The sequence below is a fragment of the Camellia sinensis genome, chromosome 8 (assembly GCF_055761805.1).
Source record: "Camellia sinensis isolate YWXY chromosome 8, ASM5576180v1, whole genome shotgun sequence".
In the NCBI taxonomy this organism is placed as follows: domain Eukaryota; kingdom Viridiplantae; phylum Streptophyta; class Magnoliopsida; order Ericales; family Theaceae; genus Camellia; species Camellia sinensis.
Window position 1 is genome coordinate 120,686,856 of NC_138968.1, and position 16,472 is coordinate 120,703,327.

The 16,472-nt window shown below is 36.9% G+C and overlaps 1 long non-coding RNA gene across 1 annotated transcript; it reads left to right on the top strand.

Moving 5' to 3' along the window:
• Positions 1 to 5,906: 5,906 nt before the first annotated feature.
• On the top strand, positions 5,907 to 11,513 carry LOC145797072 (uncharacterized). Its single transcript, XR_014338119.1, has 2 exons — positions 5,907 to 7,415; positions 11,167 to 11,513. It is a non-coding gene; the product is annotated as an uncharacterized LOC145797072 (long non-coding RNA).
• The last annotated feature ends 4,959 nt before the right edge of the window (positions 11,514 to 16,472 follow it).

The following is a 16,472-nucleotide window of genomic DNA, read 5'->3' on the forward strand; positions in this document are numbered from 1 at the left end:
TTCATTTCTATTCTAATTAATGCAAATGGTGTTCATTCTCATGGAACACAACAAAAACATGCTTGCATGTAGGATTTAACACTCATATTTCCACATTCAACTTAATACATGTTTGTTTATACAAAATCATGGTGATCCTATACATGCATGTACATTTCAACTTCAAATTCATCAATTAGAGCACAACTCTTGTTCTTGATCACCAATTAATCTTTAATTCACAAAATTACAAGTTCAAACTCATGAATTCATAATCAATCACTTACCTAAGAGCTCAATCTTCTCAATCTATGGTCTAATTTAGAGTCGGACTTCAATTCTCCAAGCCTTAAGACCAAAATTGCACAATTCTCCCCTTAATCTCCCATAGCCGACCCTTTCTCCCCTTTTCTTAGAGTTCTTATTAGCCAAAAATGAGAATTAAAGAGGGAGTTTGAGTGTATAAAGTCCCTTACAAGCTCCCACTCACACATTACTTTAATATAAAGCAATTGGGCACTAATTAATCAATTTAGGCCTCGTTTGGGAACAGGCTAATTTAGTAACTTTTTGGCTATTTGGCTAAAAAAGTAGGTAAAAAAAACTTGTATGTTTGGGATGACTTTTTGGCTAATTACGAAAAGATGTGCAAAAAGTAGAGAGAAAAGAGAATCTTTGACTTTTTGGTATGAGTTGTTGGCTTTTTGGTTAAAAAGGTAACTTTTTGACTTTTTGGCTAAAAAGGTAAGTCCCCAAACGGGGCCTTAATCAGTTTAATCTGACCCGAATCAATTTTCAATTAAATTCCACCGTAGGTTCTAAAAATTATGCCAATCACAATGGCGTAATCAATTTCGGGTCCTATGGCCGATAAGGCCTTTAATTTAATTTCCAAAGCAGATAATCAAACAGATATTCCTACGCTGGACAGATAGAAATTCAAAACCACATAATGGCACACAAAATCATATTAAACACATAATCATACTCATATTAAGGACCAATTAACATATTACGAAACAGGGGTATTACAACTAAATTAACCACTGCACCAGCTCTAGTCATTCCAAAAAGAGGTTTGGGTTACACTATATGCCACGCCCCACTTTTTATTACTCGGAGTATTACCAATTTCATTTACTTAATTCCATTTCAGAGATAACATGCGGAAATAAACTCGTATATTCAAGTCATAGAAGTGAATAACATTGCTCTCATTCGTATGCAAGTAAATACAACATGAGTATAATAAATAAATTGCCCTTGGGCTTACATCATTAACAACGAATCAAGAAGAAGGGTGTAACCTTTCTACACATATGGCATTCCGCCCATATAAGAGAGGCCCCGTGGCCAACAAATCAGAAGACCCAAATCTTGCAGCACATTCAGCTCAACACCTGAAAAAAAATTCAACAACGTGGGATGAACATATAGTCCAGTAGGGATCTCAACATGGCCTTCAACAATAACAACATACAGATAGCTATGATCATGAATACCCAATCTCATACTAGAATAGTAATGTGATAATTTATACAAAATATCATAAGTATGAACTTTTCTTGAAAACAACCATTTCAATCAACGCCGTAGGCGATTCAATTTTCTTTTCCTTTCATTAATCCCCGTTCCCAATCTTTCATAACATTAACAATACCTTAGGGAAGAAATTCACTAAGCCCACTACTCTTTTCCATTTTCCAAACATACACAGATATACCTTTTCAAAACATATATCTCTTTAAAACATCCGTTCTCCTTCATACTTTCCAAAAGACAAAATGACATTTTGGCTTCTTCCCGATACAATCAAATCAATACATGCACCGTTATAAAAAAAAAAAAAAAGGGAGATAACAACTCACCAACATGCATAAGATAAAACAATGAGGCAACTCGGCCCTCCAAAACTGTAACTGACACAATCCATGATATTCCCAGACACACTGAAATATCAACAACAAAACTTTGCTCTACTAGCTATGTACGTAGTAAGCCAAAGATACACCTATCACAACAACATGCCAGTTTACCAGGCGCTAGCTGGAAGGGTATGGTGCCTTATATTCTCAGCGCAGTCAGTTCTCCAGGCGGTAGCTGGAAGGTCACGGTACCTCTGATTTTTAGCGCAAGGTATAACATCACCAACCCAACACAACAGGGCATAATCAACATGTATAACACATATACACAAATCATCAAGATACAAGCAATGTGTTAAAGTATATGAACACATAACTACCTCCTCCCGAGCAAGCATACATATATAATGTATCTCAACACTTCATCACATACGATGTTCCATCAACAATGGTAAAATGCATACACGACAATTCAACACAACCGTGTCATCCTCCACCGATGACCAAGGATAAAACCTCTAGATGCAAATATTTAGTACATCTATTAAAGACTCAATTACTATGAGACCACAAACCCAACAACATCATTAACATGGTAGTTAAAGCTACAATCCTTCACATGTGTGTGTTCAACACTCAAGAAACAACAATCCAATTTTTCATTCGTATTTCAAAAATACTTTTCCCATTTTACAAAACAAGTTCCAATTCCTTTTGTTTTCACAAAACCAACTCCGTCCCTTTTGTTGTCACAAAACCAAATCTGTGGATAATAAAGCCATAACTCATATTAGTCCATTATCTTCATTTCAAACCCATTCCACAACCATGGTTAATCCCTTAGGCATTAACACCTTCACCCAACTCACAATAATAATAGAGATTTCCAACATAGGTTAACTACCATCCATTTTAATTTATCAATCAAAATATAATTTAGGACTTTTTCTTCTATCAACTACAACATGCTAATTTACACTCCAATTAGCCCAAAACAACCATCAATGATAACATAACCATTTTTCAAACACCCAACCCTAGGTTCCTTCTCATGATTTCAAACAAATCCAACATGGATATGATTTTCATGCAATACAAAATTACCACATGTCTATCTATAGACAAAGTATTGAAAAAGAACAAGGAAATCCCTACCTCAAATGTAGAACCCAAGAAGAAGAAGAGCTAAACTCGGAAGTGCTCCAAACACCAAATTTCTCGGATCAAAATGTAGCCCTCAATGATTAACACACTTTTTACGAAGGCTCAAGGTGAGGAAAACACTCCTACTAGATCAAACCCTAGAGAGAAGTTAGGTTTTAGAGTGAGGAGCTCTCAAAAATCGGTTTTGGGAAAATAAAAGAGAGAAAAGGAATGTAAAAAGTGATTTAAAATAGCCTAGCTGCCAACTGATATACGAGTCTCCCGCTCGAGCGGAGAACACAACGCTCGAGCGTCAAGGACAAAAACTAGGTACGCTCGAGCGCAATAAGGCCCGCTCGAGTGCCAAGACACAAGAATAAAGTACATCCGCTCGAGCGCGAAAACCAGTCCGCTCGAGCGTAGATTTCTCCCTCCCAGAACTTACACCAAAAAGTACCACCCGCTTGAGCGCTAACAAGCCCACTCGAGCGCGACCCGCTGGAGCACAAGAAACTAGCTCGAGCGTAGAAAACACATCTGCAGAAGTTTTGCAGAGGCACGAAATACTGAAACTGTGAAAACCCCGCTCGAGCGCAAGAAGACCCGCTCGAGCGGACCATTCAAAAACTGGACAACAACAATGGGAGCTAAAGCTTTACCAACCTGTAACAACCAAGCCCAACACATTCTAAAACTCAAACAAAAGAGTTTAAAGGGTTGACAACACGATAGGTACAACTACCAACTCCACGGAACCGCGTCTGGAAAACAACAGAACAGTAAAGGGATAACCGGGATCGCTATAACCTCCCCCCCTTAAAGAATTTCGTCCCCAAAATTAAGGATATGCCAAAACACAAGGCCAACTGATCGCACAATACCAACACCCGAGTACTAGGAGAGGAATTATTCTCCCTACAAACCTTCGATTCACTCTTACCAAGGAAGAGACTAACCAAGGGAACACGTTCCAAACGACAACACTGTAGGCACAAAAGCTACAACAAAACCAACCCTTCCGAAACAGTTTACCAATATCTGACCAGCGTTTCAAGCTAAGTCACTACTCAACAACCATAATTTCCAATAAAAGGATAATCAAGGCAAATCTCCTACATTAATATAAGGAAAACATTTTCTTGCTCATGAGACATTTCAAAATAAACCTTGCATTTTCAACGCAAAACTCAAAAGTTTTGTAAACATTTTTCACAAATATGGTGTTGTCCAAAACACATAACCATCCACAGTTTATTTGCCAAAAAGATTCATTTGGAATTCCTCAAAACCCTTGAATTAAATCAATTTCTCAACAACGCCTTTAGATGGCCCAACCACTGGAAAAATTTTGTTTTCCATTTCTTTCCAAAGAAAAACACTATCAACAACCATCACTCATACAGTGAGGCCAAACCAACACAAAACATAACATTTCTATAATGATAGTTAATAGAAATAACAATTGTGCTATCAACACACAAGGCATAAGAAATTCATGATTTTGCAATTTCGTTCCACCTTCCTTCACTTAACCAATTTAAAAATCCTAAACATGGCTCAGAACCTGGCCAACAATTTAAAAGAGATGACATCTCACAACAACAATGCCTCCTTAGTACACAAATGATACACATTTTGGTGCTGTATCAATATAACATAGAAACACTTCTATACTTCACAATTGATAACGATATACATTTTAGTGCTATATAAAATCAAACAAATCCGGTTTAGAGGTCCATCCCCCATCTTCCAATAAACCGTGGAGTACATCCCCCATCTCCTCCCACGCAATACAATGTATATAAGCAATTATCATATACAAGTTCAATCAATCAATACAAAACTTGATGTATTATTCCAACTGTCAGATGCATTGACATAACATGTTCGATTAGTTTCAGTTTTCCCTAATCAACATACAGTCTACAACGAATGAGACTAACCTCAAGGTGACAAATGTCAACCCAAAACCCCATACCAAAAGCTGATTAATCAACTCAACAAACCACCACTCTCAGTAAACAACACACTGAAGTGCCACTAACCCCAACCGCGGAGTTCCCCACACAAACCCCCGAATTTTGGAATCTCAACGGATCTCCTAAAATCAAACCACATCAACACTGTGTCTAAAGGAATTACTATCTCCCCTCTCTCATGGCTACATAGCAAGCCTGCTCATCTCCTCGACCGAAGACCGATATAGTAAACCTCAATTACAACAACCCAATCACGAAGGACAATTTGACCAACGCTATTCTCGTCACCCTAGAACACAACCTGTTCTTCCTCTTAAGAATGCTGGCAGAATCCATTCACAGACTATACCCAACAACTGATAGCCAATCACAATACGAACGCTACCCCTATACAACCGATGGGGTCACCACGGACTCCTTAACTAGCAAAGCCCAAAACACTAATCAACATACAGGTACCAAGCAAGCAACAACATCAGGGTCATTGATCCCTTTAACAACTTCTCAATAGAAAAAGAGGATTCGAGATTCCATACATACTCCCCAATACATGAGGGTTAAACAAACAACAATATGCAAACATAAGCGATACATAAACATGGTGCCTCAGCATCCAACAATACACCGGTCAACAACAAGATGATTCATATAATACATCACCGGTCAATAACACAAAAATCCCCTCCAGGGCAATACCATAGGACTAACTAATAAGTCGCCCCTTGAGAGGCTCTCGAAGCCTGGCTTGCCTGTTTCTGGTACCGATAACACCCTTGACTGGACGGGTACAACTGAGTCTGACTGGGTTTTGAAACACCCGAAGAATTTACATGCAAAGGACAAAAACGTCTACCATGGCCCAGCTGACCACAAACAAAACAACCACCAGACCCCCTACTCTGAGACTGGTCTGAAACTTGCACCTCCCCGGACCAGATGATGGTCGAAACAAGTTGAAGATGCAACCTAGAGACCAGAACCAGCAACCAGGAAGAGCGTAGTGCATTGAAGTGCGACGAAGAGAACAGAGAACACAGAGAACCCCAGCAACGGCCTTGCAAAGAGAGAGAGAAAAAGGTTGCGATGGTCGATGATGACCTGCGAAAGGTATGCTAACATCTGGGTTGTGGCTCTAATACCATGATAACAAACTTGTGTATTGATTAATTCAAAGGTAAATCAAATAAGTACAAATATATTTAGTCTAATAGAATCAAACCCTAACAACCTAAAGACTAAACTATCCTTAATGAATACTATAAACTACCATAATTCACACTCCCTACAACTAGGATTGAGCGTAAATTACAACACATCAAAGAGTTAACAATCATACTTACAATTTTAGCAATAGATGAGTGGTGCTAGGTTATCCTAATGAAATCCAGCCAAAGTAGACATTTTTTGTTGCAATCAATTACAAGCAGAGTGAGATTGGTGGTTTCATTCAATTCTATGAGAAAAGGCATGACACTACAACAAAATGCACATTTGGCGACCAAAATTGGTGACTAAAAAAAATTTAGTCGCCAAAAGTTGTGGAATTGGCGACCAAAATTTTTTTTAGTGACCAAAAGTACAATATTTAGCTACTAATTTTTTTTAGTCGGGGAATATTAATTATTGGTGACTAAAAAAAAATTTAGTCGCTAAAAATACGAGAATTGGCGACAAAAAAATTATTTTAGTCGCCGTATATTGAGTTTTGGCTGCTAAAAATGATTTAGTCGCCGAATGTAAAATAATTTTTTTTTAATCTTTGGCAACCAAACTTTTGGTCGCCTGAGGTATTTTTCAGCGACAAAAAAATATTTTAGTCGCCATATAGTGAGTTTTGGCTACTAAAATCATTTAGTCACCGAATCGAAAATAAAAAATTATTTTTTATCTTTGGCGACCAAAAATTTGGTTGCCAAAAATATATTTTCAGTGACAAAAAAAAATTTAATCGCCAAAAGGCTAAAATATTTGGAGGGAAACCTTTCAAATTTTGGAGGGTTAAATAAAATAAATTAATTGGCGACTAAAAGTTTTGGTCGCTAATGGTGTAATATATATATATATATATATATTTGGTTTCCAAACCAAACAAACCAGCGCCTCTCTCTCTCTCTCTCTCGCGTCCGTCTCCCTCTCTAGTGCCTGTTCTGGTGCTCTTGGTTGTTGCTGCTGTGGCCGCGACCTTCTTCTTTGTCCTCTCTCTTCTTCTCCTCCTCCTCCTCCTCTTCCTCCTCCTCCTCTTCCTCCTTCTTGTTCTTGCCCCTCTCTTGCGGCCTTAACCATCGCTGGAGCCGTCGTGTCTGGAGGAGAAATGATCTCGCTGACAGCAGTGCATGTAAGATGGGTGAAGGATTAGATTGAGTCCCAAACATCATATGCACGACAATGTCCTCCGTAAGGGCATTAACCCTCGCTCTCGCGCTCAACAGCTCCAAGATCTTATTCAGTCAGTAACCTCTCTCTCTCTCTCTCTCTCTCTCTCTCTCTCTCTCTCTTTCAATTTGTCTATGCATGTATCGGATTTTTGGAAATCTACACTTTGTCAAGCTCTTCAATGAAAAGAAATGGTGAATTTAGGTTTTGGATTTTTAGAGATATGTTATATTATGGCCTATAGATTTTAGGTTTTGGATTTTTTTCTTGCCTTCAAACTGTTTGATAAAATGTCTCTTAGGAACTACTTAGTGTAAAACATCCTTTTGGACCCATCCCCTATTTGGGATGGAGGACAAAGTCAAAGTTAAATAATTCTAATAATGCAATTGATCACTAAGCAAAGCACATAACCACATACTTGGATTTTCCTGAATAGGCAATAAACAATAACAATATTGAGCCTTTTCTTTTTGGTCCTTGCAGAAAATGATGAGTTTAATCCCCATATAGTAATAAGGAATCTGAAAAGGACTTGTTAATGAGACTGACTAGTCAAATGAAGTTTATAAAATTCAGTGAAGTACATGGAGGTCAATAGATTAAAAGTAATAAACACAAGTTTAATTGAACTATATTTTTTGAGTAAATAATAAGGCTTAAAAGAATAAAATGGATGTTGATGGTTCATGAACCAATCCATGGCCCATCTCTTTCTTTCTCGGAAAATTTGCCACTTTGTTCTATTTTTTATTATTTTTTTTAGATTTTATTTGTATCCTTCAAATTTTTTTTAAAGGAATATGAAATACTGGAAATTTCCCAATCGATTTATAGATTGTGGTTTACTTATTAAAAAATCATTTTTGTTTTGATTTTCATTGTTCACCTCTATTTATTTTCATTGAACTTTGAGGATATCATATGGAATTAAGAGACCAGCGGGCTTGGCTCATGAAACAAATATGTGGTTTAAATTGTTTCAGATCAAGTTCTAAAATTTGAAAACAAGAAAATTTGGGCTTGAAGCAGTTACAATGAGTTTAGGATGGTGTTAATTTCAAACACCAGCATTTGTCTTTATTTAGGATGGTGTTATCTTATAATTATTGAGTAGAGTGAGTGGTTTTTCTGTTTGAATGTTTGATCTGTTTTCTAATGTGACATTTGTTACTGTCGTTTACATTTTCGCTTGGTTTCCCCCCCAAAAAATGCATGCTTACTGTTATTATAGTGTGCATTAGTTATTCTTAAAATACGGGATTTGGCTTTAAATTTGGTCCATAATGTTGTAAGCTCAAAGACAATCTGTGATTATTCTTACCAAAAAGCAAAACTTTAGGAACTGTAAAAACTAACTTCATGGACATTTGTAACTATAAAATTAAATCACATGCATGGCTTCTTGCACTGGCTTTTGCTAGCTGTAATTGTGTACAGTGTGGTGAATGGCATTACTGGAAGGATTATGCATATGACCCATGAGGTTTTGATTGTTTTTAGTATGGGAGGGTTTGACGTATATTACTAGTACAACAAATATCACACTTTTTTATACTCTGCATCTTTAATAAATGCATTATAATTTCTAACGTGTTCAGTTCCTAGGCTAATGATTGGAAGTTTATGATTCTTTGGCTGGTGTAATCTAGTCGAATCTTAGTTGCACGAAGCGGGAGCGGGAGCGGGAGCGGGGAAGCGTGAGCTGATAGAAGTTTCTTAGGTTGGGAGCGCCTCGGGGAGCGGTAATATATATATATATATATATTAATACAGATTAGAAGTTTTTTCATAAATATTTTTTATAATACACATTAATTATTTTATTTATTTATTATATTTTTTAAATAATATGTTATTGTTAATTTATTTTTTTATTTTTAATTGATATATATATTATAAATAAAAAAATATAACAAATAAGGAATAATAAAATATGTTAAAATAATTAATAAAAAATTAGATGATTTATTTTATAAATTTTATTAAATTTTTTTATTATATATGATTTAATTAGATTTATTATATAACAAATTATATTATTTATTATATAACGAATTATATTATAATTATATTATTTAAATATAACAAATTATATTATTTATTATATAACGAATTATATTATAATTATATTATTTATTATACTCATTAGTTACAAACGGGAGGGGACAGATCTGATCGACGAAAGAGAGAGAGAGAGAGAGAGAGAGAGAGAGAGAGGAAGAAGAAGACGAAGACGACCAGATCAGAGGAGATCGAGAGAGATGAAGACAGAGAGACAGAAGAGGAGGTCGAGAGAGATGAAGACAGAGAGTGAAGAGGAGATCGTGACCAGATCAGCGGAGATCGTGACCAGATCAGAGGAGATGTAACAGAGATCGAAGGCTATCTTCGTTGACTGAATCGAAGATGTGTCTGAGAAACCCTACCATTGTTCACTGTAAGTTTCTCTGAAAAACCCTTCTTCCTCTCATTTCGACATGGAAGGCTAGGGTCTCTCTCTCTCTCTCTCTCTCTCTCTCTCTCTCTTCCCTTTACGACCCCGTCTTGGACTGAATCGCGTTTCTCTTTGCACAGAAACGCGATTCCTACACGTTTCTCTCTAAGAAACGCGGAATCGCGATTCTTACTCAGAATCGCCACCTAGTTGGACGATTCCTGCAACTAAGAGTCGAATATTGTGTCTTGATGCTTGTGATGAGTACAAGTGGAGTAGAGAGCCAGGATGAGTGTAAGAGTGACAAAATGTTCAATTCCTGAGGCCTAGACTGTAGAAGGCCAGGCCACCTACACAAGTGGAGTGTATTCATAATTTCATTGATAAATGACTGTCTTTACCATTATTAACAAATCTGTGAATAAATAATGTTTCAAGCACTACCAATTAATCCCAAAATATAAAATTTTCAAGTATCAAACTTATTGTTATTTCACCTAGTCATTTGTTTTTATGTGGGAGGACTTGATTAGTTACAAAATATACTAATAAAAGGTGGGCTTGAAGCAGTTAGAGTATGTAATTGACAACAATGCGACAGTTCTTTATGCTACTTTATTAATTACTGTTAATTGGGATGTATAAACTTACACCACATTATGCTTTGCTGTACATAGTTCTTTACACAACTTATTCTTTAAGTTCAATAAATCTTCAACTTTGCAAATGATGAGGAATGTTGAAAGACCTCATTTCTCCATTTGATGGGCAATTAGACCATTTAGTGGTCTTATTGGTCTGAATTCAGTTGGACAATAAGGTTGTTTTACTTCTGACCTTACTAAAATCTATGATGTCAGGCTCTGCATTCTATCATGATTGTATACTTGTATTAGTTGGATTAGGATGATGTTTGTAACTAACTGAAGACAGCACAAAATTCTGCCAAGGGATTGAATTGATCAATTTTTGGGCTTCCCAAGCCCCACTTTATATGAGAATTTAGACATGGAAATCTTTTGAACAAGTCCATTTTTTGGTGCTTCATATGTGTTTATTATCCCGCTTCTTGGCTTCTGCTGCTTCTTCTACCCCTACACCTTCCAAGATGTGCATGTAACTGGGGTCTTTGGATATAGATCTTAATACGTGATTTGGCTTTTGAATCTTAATATAGTAATGAGGTCAATAGATCTTAATATGCTTCCACTCGTGTTTTCAATGAGAAAAGTGATGTTTATTCTCATGGAGATTATAACTGGGAAGACCCCTCTAGAGTACTCAACTGAAACTGAAGCAGGGGTTGCTAGTCTTTAAAATACTTCATTTTCTATCTCTGCTTTATAATTATATACTAATGCAGTGCAAAATGAATCTCCAATTGCAGGTATACTTGATAGACTGGTTAAAGTCTATGGTTGCCAAGTAAAACTTTGATCATCTTGTAGATCCTAAGATGCTTGAGATGATTTCATTGAAGGAACTTAAATGAATCATTTTGATTGCTCTTAGATGTGTTGATCCGGATGTCGAAAATAGGCCTAGGATGGGAGATGTAATCCATATGTTTGAGCCGTGTGACTTGCTACTCAGTGATGTAATAGCCCAAATTTCATGTTCCAACTTATTATTATAGTTTATAATTCTTCTAATAATTCCTTTTTGGATGGTTGGAAGTGAAATGGGCGCAAATTTCGAAATGATTGATAATATATGTATTGTTTTGTTTATATACATGGTATAGGTTGCACGGAACACAAACAGGTTATGGACAAATTAAAAATAATAAATTAATATCATGTTTTTGGCCACTAAATAATTGGTAGCCAAAAAGGCAGTAAATATTTTTAGTGACTAAATAGTGGGTAGCTAAAAAAAATAAAATGAATAAAAAAATTTTTGGCGACTAAAATTTTAGTAGCCAAATAAAAAAATAGAGTTTAGGCGACTAAATTTTTAGTAGCTAAAAAAAATTACACTTTAGGCGACTAAACATTTAGTAGCTAAAAAAAATAAGATAAACAAAAAATCTTTTTGGCTACTAAATAAATTAGTCGTGGAAAATAAATTTAGTTTTGGCGACTTAGTAACTTTTTGGCTAATTGGCTAAAAAGGTAGCATCCCAAACGAGGCCTAAATGTTTTAGTCGCTGAAAATGCGATGTAAATTTTTTTTGAAAGCTTTTGGCGACTAAAAGATTAGTCGCCAATTTGGCCTATCAACGACTAAAGTTTTTTTTGTCGCCAATACCTTTACTTTTGGCGACTACTTGTTTAGTAGCCAATTTAGGACTTTCGGCGACTAAAATTTTTTTAGTCGCCAATACCTTTGCCGACCGTCTTTCTGCGACCAAGTTGGTCGGGAAAACCTTTTGGCGACTAAAAATATGATTTTTGGCGACTAAAAATTTAGTCGCCAAAAGTGCAATTTCTTGTAGTGTGAATATCTGCTACATGAAACACATTTATGTCATGAATAGAGCTAAACAACTTAATATTTTGTGATCCAAAATTTTTCTACCTGATATATTACTGTCACAAGAATCAGTTACTCCACATACACACTGAAAATAAAAAAACAAAAAAAAGGTAAGGCAGTCTACCTACTACATCCCGGATCGTGTAATATGACATTCTTATATTGACCAGTTATTTTACCTTCTTATATTAGGTATATCGCTCAGTGTCAGTATATCGTTCGGTGTCAGCTCTCTATTAGACAATATTAGCATATGAAAAATAGTTCCAAAATCAAATAAGATTATATGAATGATACAAATTTAGATTACATAACATAACTAATATGAACTTGCACAAAAATTGGGATATAAAAGTAGCAATGCTTCATGCAAATTTTCAAGTTGTCTGTGTTCTTTGTTTGAGAAAATCTCTCTTCCCGAAGATGCATCTTTAGTCTACATGAACTTTGTTCTTGCTACTGCTTGTGGTTCTAGGTATCTCTAATGGCTATTTATAATGGTGTTTCCTTTTTCTTTTCTGTTTCCTTTTTCCATTGGTGGACAATGGCTATCTTTTTCGTTTTTTTATTTTGCAATAGCAGAAGACCTTGAGGCGGCACCAACATCAGAAGACTTTGAGGCACCACCAAGACCGCCATTGTTTTTCTTGGACTCCAACATGAAAACCGGTGTTAACCACTGAGTTTCTCTTATGTTTTTGTTTTGGAACATAAATGTTGCCAAAAGTAGTTTTCTCCTAGAACATAGATCTATCCAAGGTTTTAATTTTTGTAGGCCAATTTTTTTATTGATGGGACATTTTTGAAGGGTAGATTTAGAGGTACTCTATTGTGTGCAACTTGCAAATCAAGGGCTTTTTTTCAGTTGCATTTGCTATTATGGATGCAAAGACTCTAAATAGTTGGGGTTGGTTTCTAGAATAGTTGTCCACACTTATTTTTCCAACTTGGAAAGTTATAGTTATATATGATAGGAATCCTGGAATATTGGATGTTGTGGCCACAATTTTTCTTCACTATTACCATGCTTTTTGCTTGCGTCATTTGATGAACAATCTGATAGAAAAGTACACTGGATTAGCTTCTAAGAAAAGGTTTTGTAAAGGCTTAGTGAGGAGGTTTTGTGATTGTGTATATGCGCCTACAGTGGATCTGTATAGAGAGAAGTTGGAGATATTTGTACAGTATGGTGGAGACAATGCTGCTAGATTTATTAGTAGTATTGGTTTTCAAAATTGGACTAATGCTTACTTTGAGGGATAGAGAAATAGTGAAATGTGTTCTATTGCAACTGAGTCATTCAATATTTGGATTTCAAAATCTCGCCATTTGCTTATTACAAATATGGTGGATGAGATAAGAAGACAAGTAATGGATACAATGGCTATAAGGAGAAATTTGGATGTAAAGTGGAATGGAGTAATCGCGAGAATGCGTTCTCTTTTTTCCTTATAGGATTAGGAAATAGAGTCCTATATCTATTAGACTTCTATATATCAGTGATGTAGTCATGTAAGGTTAGGATTTAGTGTTCTATATAAATGATGTATTCTTTGTTCAATCAATACATGTTGAATATGCAATTCATTCAGAAATACTTAAATGGTATTAGAGCTGAATTCGAAACCCTAGCTTGTAGAGTCGAAACCCTAATAGCCGTAGCCTCTTTGTTCAGTCGCAACCCATCGGTTGTAAATCGCGATCAATCGTGGCGCCTGCTTCATTGTATCTCTCTCAGTCTTTGTCGACTCCATCTCGGTTCATCATCATGACTCCCTCTCATGATTATCTGACTCTAGTTCTCTCTCTCTTTCTCTCTCTGTGTGGCTTCATCTTGGTTTATCTCGGTTCATCATCGCGACTCTCTCTCACGACTTTGGTTCACATCTCTCTATCTTTCTCTCTGTGATTTGTTATCTATACTATTAAAACCCTTATTCCTGTTTGGTCCATTTATTAAGTTATTAGTATGCTTTGATCCATTAATCTTTAGTTTATTACAATGACGGATACCAAAATTCAAGCCATCAGATGTAAACTCACTGGTGCCAATTATGCTTATTGGGCTAGTGTTATGAAGAATTTCCTTCTTGGTTAGAAAAAATGGGGCTATGTTTCTGGTTCTGTTCCTCGTCTATTGGACCCTAAACAAGAAAGATATCTGATTTCCTGTGACACTTGAGATTGTGATAATGCCCAATTTTTGACTTGGTTTCATAATTCTGTGGATGACCGTATTGGAATGATGTTTTCCAAATATAGTACTGCTAAGGAGGTGTGAGATTATTTATTGGGTGTGTATAAACAGTCCAACTTTGCCAAACGGTATGAGTTGGAAACAACGATTTAGAGTGCTCGCCAGCGGGATCAATCAGGACTTCTACATTGAGATGACAGGTTTTTGGGATCAGTTGGTTCTAGGCCAATTTCGGCGGTTGATTTTAAAATACGAGCCGGATCTATTGTTGGTGCACTGGTCCTTGTTGGTTGTCGGCGAAAACAACGCCGAAAGTTTAATCCGGCTCATCAACGCCTTACAGCGGCAAGAAGATGCTCTATTCGCCGATCTGAAAGCGGTTTCCGAAACAGAAACCCCGGCGATGACTCCAATTATGGGTGTAGACACGTGTTCTGCCGCTGATGTCTGCTACATCACCGCGCCTTCAGAAAATCAGCCCATGCGTTCTGGTTCTGGATGTTTAGATCATAAAAAAAAATTGTAAATTATTATTTTGTAACTGTTTTAAGTGTAATAAAATTTGGGTAACTTATCTTTAGTGTCCACTTCTTTCATAGTTTGGATGGGCCGCTTACTCATGGGCCTATCTCTAATGGGCTGCTGCGCCATATGTCTGGGCCTATCTGTAATGGGCTGCTGTGCCACATGTCTGGGCCTATTTTAAAATAACTAATGGAGTCATCGCCGGAGATAGGGAAAATATTTATGTAAATTTTTATGATTAAATAAAAATACAATTTTATTGAATTTATGTGTCATAATAAATTCGATCTCTGAGCAGGTTTAAGCTGGATAAATGGGCTGTAATTGGTAAACAGATTAACGGCCCAATTACAACAATGAGGCCCATTTAATGTTTATTAGTTATTTTAAAATAGGCCCAGACATGTGGCACAGCAGCCATTACAGATAGGCCCAGACATATGGCTCAGCAGCCCATTAGAGATAGGCCCATCAGTAAGCGGCCTATCCAAACTATGAAAGAAGTGGACACTAAAGATAAGGCCCAAATTTTATTACACTTAAAACAGTTACAAAATAATAATTTACAATTTTTTTTATGATCTAAACATCCAGAACCAGAACGCACGGGTTGATTTTCTGAAGGCGCGGTGATGTAGCAGACATCAGCGGCAGAACACGTGTCTGCACCCATAATTGGAGTCATCGCCGGGGTTTCTGTTTCGGAAACTGCTTTCAGACCGGCGAATAGAGCATCTTCTTGCCGCTGTAAGGCGTTGATGAGCCGGATTAAACTTTCGGCGTTGTTTTCGCTGACGACCAACAAGGACCAGTGCACCAACAATAGATCCGGCTCGTATTTTAAAATCAACCACCGAAATTGGCCTAGATCTTCGCGATCCATTTGCAAAATAATTCAAACTCCCCCAATTATTTTGGCTTATATAATTTGCCGCCTGTGCTTGCCTTTTTAGATTTTTAATCCTGGCCGCAGATCAGGGAGCGGTGCTTGCCTTTTTAGATTTTTAATCCTGGTCGCAGATCTAGGCGTGGAGCGGAGACACTAGCCGACAACACGCCACAAAATGCGGAAGGGAGCACCAATCGGGGGACGACACGTGGCGCGGGGGGGGGGGAGCGTCCCAGGTAATATTAGTGGGATGCTCTGGGGCACCTATATAACTCACTCCCTAACTCTCTCCCGGGGGTAAAGTTTTTCAGAGTGACTTGCGTCATCCGAGAGAGTAAGTGACGTCATTTGAGAGTGAGTTATGGCATCAATGCGACGTCGTTTTAGAGTCCAAAACAAGAACATTTTCCTTACATATGCCCAATGTTCTATACCCAAAGAGAGATTGTTAGAGAAAATTAGAGCGTTGTTCACAACTAGGCCACCAAATTATGTGAGGGTCGCACATGAATTACACGAGGACGGGCAACCACATCTCCATGCCCTTGTTCAATTTCCATACCGTTTTCAGACGCAGAATGAATGGTTCTTGGACGTTACTCAC